Here is a 7,326-nt window from a genome sequence, read left to right on the forward strand (position 1 = left end):
TACTGTGAAGGGTGACTCTGGATATCAGTGTATGACGGGGAAACGATGTAGCTATCTCTCAGTAATAGCATTTATATCTCCACAGAGATACCTTTCCTGAGTTTGTGGATGTTTTGTATTGTCCCACCCCAGCTAATGGCAGTCTTGTGTTTCGTTTTGTTGTTTCAGACTGTGATGGGCAGAAGTCTGCTTGAGCAGAGATCTGAGGAACACATGGTTTGCAGAAATGAGATGGACAATACACTTTTTTCAGAGACCTTACTTTTGAACCACATAATTTGCTTTGACTTTGCAAGGATTTTTACGATTGTTGGCCTATAGAAAGTGCTCTGCAGTTCTTGGATATGCCCCAGTGCATCATCAACATATCAGCACAGCTTGAGGAAACAGAAGCTTGGGTTTCACTTAGCTTGAATGCTTACTTCCATGGTTTCCAAGGAGAGCTGAAGTTCAAAGGGCAGAAGTTATCTGCTCATATAAATCTTAAAGAAATGATTTCTATGAAGTAAACCACATTCATCAAGCAGGAGCTCTTCAGACACTGGTACAAAGCTGACATTTATTTTGCTTTCAAAGGATAATGCTATTCAACAAGCAGTTGAACCCGTTTGAGAAGAAAAAACATAGTTCTCTGCCATAATGCAGTAGGCTATTATCCAATTAAAAATGGTCTGATAAAAACACTTTTTAACATTCGTTACATTTTTTTGCCTGTTTGTAACCCAGCCAAAAAAATTCTATCATTTTCTGAATGCAACCAAGATGTAACTAACTGTTGCCATACCAATAACTAGGAAGAAAAAGAACCTCCTCCACATGGACTACCCACGCAGATCTGATGGGGACAGTTTGTGAAGTGCCTTGGGAATAAAATGATGTGTTGGCTGATGGTATGCACACAGCTGCTGCAGTAGGGTCTGGCCTGAGACTTAGATGGTATGTGTGTGTGTGTATAAACTGTGAATCATCGAGGCACTATATCTACTCGTGTTCTGAATCACAGATCTTATTTGAGATGCTGGCTATCTTTCTTTTTTTCCCTCAGTATCTCAAATTGTACCCGTGTTAGAGCAGCTGTGGGCCTGAGTGTGGCTGTAGCTCTCTAATACAACAGGACAACTCACTTGATCATCACAGCAGATAAGCAGCTGAGATTTTTCTTATCTCTTTTGCACTAACTTGAGGACACTTTTGTCAGTGGCTCCGGCAACTTGTCATGAAGAAGGCTGCACATGGCATCTTATGTCAGATTTGATAAAACTTTGGCTAAAACTTCAATTCAAATGAGTCAGATATTTCCATGGAAAATCTATCAGGCCAGGGCAATTTTTTTTCTGAGGTCGTGAACTTTGAAGGATTGTGACTGTCAGTAGGTCTGTCCTTCTGGAAAAGAAAAGCAGCGTTTAACTTAGTTTGCGGCTCTGCTTTATGACAGAGATGTACCACTTTGATTTTACCAGGGCTTCTTAAGATGTACCTGACGATTAGATGAGCCATCTAATAACTAATTGTAAAGATTTTTAGATATCATTTGCTGCATTATTTATTCAGAAAGTTTGTTCAGAAAGTAACCTTATCTGTAATTCTAATTTCCAGTTAAAAGTCTCAGTGCAGAACCCCTGCTATTAGCAGATCAAGCAGTAGAAAGGTATCAGTCTCTTTTGTTACTTGATATAGTGGTCACAGATACATGCATAGCAACTCTCTGCAGAGGTTAAGGGGAAAATAGTATCAATTGTAACCTCTCTGTGTCCTAACTGCTGTGCTTTCAGTAAGGTTGGCATCTGCTTTCCATGTAAGATGGAAATTTCAGCTCCGCTGGAGCTAGCATCTTCTTGCATTTCGTCTCCTAAATTATGAAGACATGGACATTAGGGACCAGGAGCTGTGGAAACTCCTCCCACAGTATTCTGGAATGAATCAGGATCACTGAATGCACTGCCTCTTCTATTTTCTGCACCACAGATGGCTACATAATGTGCATGTCTGTTCTCCTAATGGTGTCCACAATTGTGTTGGTTAAAGTACAATCTAATCTTAAACAAACTTTGCACAGTTAATAAAAAATGCATGTCTTTCCAGTTATGATAACCAGACATTATTGCCAACACATATTTCCCTTCAAAAAAGAGAACTTCGTAATGGGTTCAGGGTTTTGCAAATGATCCCTCAAGTCCTAGTCTCGGTGTTGTATAATGTACTTTAATGCTCCTTCATCCTGACTTTCTGTTTATGTAATAGAAAAGTATTTAGCTTTTAGAACTTCACAGATTTTGGCACACTGAAAGAAACCAACCAGCTTTATTAAATTCATGATTGAAGGAAATCACTGTAAGCCTAATAAGATTTACGTGTTTCCATTCAGTGTCGGCAGGGAGTCAGATTAAATCAAGGCTGAAGGTCTCAGCTGTACTTGAACCCTTGATCAAACTACTAATGTTTCAGTTCGAAAAGTATGACAAAATGATTAAATGATTTAAATAGCCCTGTGCCTTTTGAGACAGCTGATATCACTAACACAATTATTTTTTGCAGTCGAAATTCAGATTTCTTATAGTCATGTTAACAAAATGTGATTTGTCAAGTTTTCTCAGTAGGGTGGTTTAATGAAAATAATCATTTGTTTTGTTTCTTTTGTTTAACATAGTTGTCTGTTATACAAATTGTCTATTACTAAAAACATAATATCCAGTATTTACATAAAGCTGTTTCCAATGCATATTACATAGGTTGCTCTGAAATCAATGCCTATTTATTTCCATGGAAACTACAAAAGATACAAAGAGCACAATAGCACAATAGTTTGATAGTGCAAATTATCAGCTACAAAACACTCTTTTTCAACATAGTCATCACCACGAGCTGTGCATTTTCACCAGGGAAGAGCAAGAGTCTACATGCTGTGCTCATAACAATGCGCAACAGTGGAGATGATCACTGTCGTCACCACTGCTGAAATGTACCACTTACCACTTCACTGTGCTCACATCCACTGTTTGGTCTCCATAAATGTTCAGCAAGCATCGATTAATGTCAACAGCTGCATTTTTTTCTATGTGGAGGAATTCAATTACACATCTTTTCTTCATCTGCATTTCCATGTCAAATGCCACTGTGCCACATTGCCCCTCTCCTGCCATCTGTTGCATGGCAACAACATGTAATGGAATATTGGTAGGAAGGTTCAACCTCTACTGCCATATCATCAACATTTGCCTCTGATATCGTGGGCGAGCATAATAAAATAGGAGGCATTACTTTCAGAGCAGCCCTTGTAATAAACAAATATGTGTTACTATCCACAGATCTGGCAGTATTTTTAATGTTACAATTATTGGATGACTTTCCAGGATTTCAGCACCTGTGCTGACTTAGAACAACTTGTGATTCATTACCTTTCAAGGTCTTATTCCTTAAGAGAAGTTAAAATCCATCTAAAAAGAAGGAGCCATTTAATCTGCACTGACTGTTTGGAAGAATTTTCTTGTATGATTGGAAGATAAAGCAGCATTAGTCAGCAAACTTTCATGAAGGAAGTTCCAAATTTGCCCCTGAAGGTCTACAGACTGTCTTTACATGTCTCATTCCAAGATTAAATTGACACAGTACCAGTGCTCTTAGTGCCTATTGCTAACACATAGCATTTATGACACTTATAGGCAAGGATGAATATTTCAAATTTTCAAGTCCATCTACTGGATATAGAAACATATTTTCATTTTAATGTAATGAAATGTATCTTCAGTCTTCCATTTTGTAGATTGGATAAAGTAGATTGGATTTTGGGTCTTGGACAGATTTACCTTCTGAAGCTATCCAGGGACCTGAAGTAAAATACTGAGAATCTTTTTTATGAGTTACTTGTGATAGAAACATTTAAACTGTTCAATCAAAGTATGGTTCTGATAAAACATACTTGGAGTGCTAAGAAGATAAACATATCTTTGGTCTTGATGCCTGCAATTAGAAACTGTAATTCCTGCAAGTCAGACTGGGATACAAAAACTGAAGATAATTGATCCGTTTGTAATCAGGTCAAGAGAAAATCTGAGCACTGAGAGAGACAATAGATACTGAGAGTTAAGAACTCAGTTGGTCTTTCTCCATATTAAGTTCATTTCTAAACCATGCCTTTCTTCTTCTGTGAGTGGAGTGATCTTTGCTGGCTTTGTAGATTAGCAATGCTGTTCAGCTTGCTCCAAAAACCATTTAGTACCACTGTAGGACAGAGACACAGATCAAACTTGTCTTTGGCAACAAGATATTTTCTAGTCCTTACTGGGTCCAAGTGACAATCATGTGGTGCACCCTGAGACACTGAAAGCTGTCAGTAAGGTAGTTTATATACATTTTATTCAGTTTAGACACCTTTCAGAAGTTCTAGACAGAATCCTGTACTGGGTTTCATGCACACATATCATGCATTTGTACTGGAAAATAGTCTAGCATCATCTGTGCAGTGCTGGATTTTTTTCTGTAGTAAAGGAAGTAATGGAAACTGTTTTCTGGTTTTTCATCCTGAGTGGAGGGAACCCTTACACCCTGCCCAGAAGTGTGGATGTGATGGGTAGGAAATATCACAGATTGACCCTTCATTGGGACAGATCAAATATATGGGAGAGACTAAGGCCTACCAGATTAGGAGGTATCTTTGTTGATAATGTCATAGAATTGTCTGATCTGTAATCACACTGCATTTTGATAGCCTGTATTTTCTTTCTGCTCTCAGTGATAGATGAGAACTCTCCTTATAACATTTAGAGTCACTGAAAGTTATTATCCCCTTCATGAATTCTTAAAAATATAGTGATGCCCAGATGGACAAATTGATTCTTCAATATATATCACTCAGAGCTGAGTGGTCAAGGATTCTCTAATGAACCAAAACATTGTTGGATAGTATAGCTGCCAATGTTGGATAGTATAGCTGCCAATGTCATTCTCTACTGGTACATGCTAATTTACTCTGGCTGTGTAATGTTATCAGTCTACTGTACTTTGAGAACGTTGATATATAGCGATAAGAAGTTTCTGTTGTTTACCTCAAACAGATAAAAGTAATGGCAGTCCTAAATAGAAATATACCCTCAACTTTCAGACTCTGTGGGAGCACAGTTTGGTCTTGATTAATGTTGGCTGTAAAAATTCAAAATAATTCAATGACTAAAACAAGAAAACACAAACACATATCATGCTAGGTATAGTTGGGTGAACACTGACTGATAAATTGCAGCTTCCTAGCAATAAGTTCTGAACGGTTCAGACGTTTTAATTGCAATACAAAAATGTCCTACAGGAAATGCAAGCTTACATGAGTGATTTATCCTAAATGTAGGAAGCAATTGTATAAGTATATACTTAAATACATATATATACTTCTACACTTATAACAAATACTCAGTGCGGCTGAATAACTGGCAAGGATAATCATACAAAGTTTGAGAAAAAACTCTCTTTTTAAGGAGTAAATCAACTCAGGAGTATTTTGAGTGCTTTCCAGCATTGCTGTATGCTACAGACCACAAAAGAAGATGTTGATGTCCCTACTTAGTTACAGGTTGTGAAATGTCATGTTGTCTGCACAGAAATTCCACTTCTCTGTACATGAATTTCCTATCAGCACAAATGCCTTTTCTAGAGCAGTACTCTTGGCTAAGGCTCTGTGGCGACCGGCCAAGCTCATACAAGTGAGATAAGACAATTTCTGAGTGGCAGGTGTCAGCAGCGTAGGCAGCTGTTTGTGACTGACATGGGAGGAGCAGGCTGGCCGCCAAGACCTCTGAGCAGTGATGTGCTAGAGATATGTGAAACACTGAATGTGCTTCAGCTGCAGGTCTGCTCTGTCCCGCTTCGTGTACACATATGGAATGTATCTGTAAGTACCAGAGATAAATCTGGAGCAATGTGAGACTTGAGAAGCAAAGGGGCACCCATAGCACTGAGCTCCCTTGGGTAACTTGAATGGACTCCAATGCGAGAGGAACTCATGTCTGCTGTGATAAAATCTGCCAAAAGATAAGAGCTAGACTGATAACCAGTGTCACACAGGTGCAAGGTGGGCTCTCATACTTGTGGCTAAACCTCTCCATAAGCATGAGAATTCAGTGATTCTCACAAATAAATAAAAAAGAGTCAGAGGCTGATGACATTCCTCCATTTTGGTCTCCTCAGATTTCACATAGACACTTAGATTCAGAGGTCAAAGTTTCCATATGCTAACTGGTAATTTACAGAGAGAGAAAACTGCTGTGGCTGTCAAATAAACAGCAATGACACAGATTCTAATGTTGCCAGACCTAAGCTTATCTCTGGGATGTGCAAACTATTGAGCAGTACATGTACTTTCCAGATACGTAGGAGAGGAGATGTGTGCTCCCCTGGACTCTTTCTTCTCTGCTACCTAGTCTTGGCAACCACTATTCTGTCTTCTGACTCCCCTAGGGTTTAAGTTTTTCATGTCTCTATGTGCTGCTTTTGTGTGTACAGTACCAATGGCAATGGATGAAGTGTCTTTTTTAATAGGTCATTGTGTTTGTTTATGCAACATAATATCTGTAGGAGACTGCTCTGAATGTTTTTTTTTTCCTACTGTGAAGGAACAAATATCATTATTTACCAGCACACGTTGTTAGACCAGAGTTAGTGAAATATATACATTAATAATCTTGTCCTGAGATTCAGACAATCTTATTCTTTTTTTTTTCTCCTCCTTTTTTTTTCCCTAATGCAGAATTAAGACACCCTTACATTTGTGCAAAAACAAGAAAGGAATCTTTGCCTAACAGCATTCACTTCCTTCTGGAGGCATTACACATGGTCCTTGTTGAGCAGCCTCTCCAGGTGAGCATGGAGTTATTTGTAAAAGTTCACTCACTCTGTACCTGTAAGTGGCCCACAGCTCTTTGGGGCTCACCATCCAATGTTTCTGAAAATACTCAATTTTTTCTAGCAATAGTAACATTGTTGGGCAATAGGCCTGCTGTTACATTTCATGTTGGAATTAGAGTCCAGGTAGGGAGAGGCTGCAACTAAAAGCAGAGTGAAGGCACGTGAAGGAGAGAAATTGCTATTGTTTCTATAGCATGTGAAAAAAAAAATAAAATAAATGAACCATATGCTCTGATAAAAGTTGAGATCTTGTTAATTTGAATCATCCTAACAATGAGGACATTGTAACCCCATCACCTGCATCTTTCATATGAAGCAAGACAATAAAACATGAAAGATAGAAAAAGCTCTATATATCTATATTCTTAATCACACCTTTCTGCAGCTCTGATTGCTAACCAGAGCTGTTAACATTCAAAGCAATTATTTCCTGTCAAA

The sequence above is a fragment of the Meleagris gallopavo genome, chromosome 1, assembly GCF_905368555.1.
Source record: "Meleagris gallopavo chromosome 1, MGAL_WU_HG_1.1, whole genome shotgun sequence".
Taxonomy (NCBI): domain Eukaryota; kingdom Metazoa; phylum Chordata; class Aves; order Galliformes; family Phasianidae; genus Meleagris; species Meleagris gallopavo.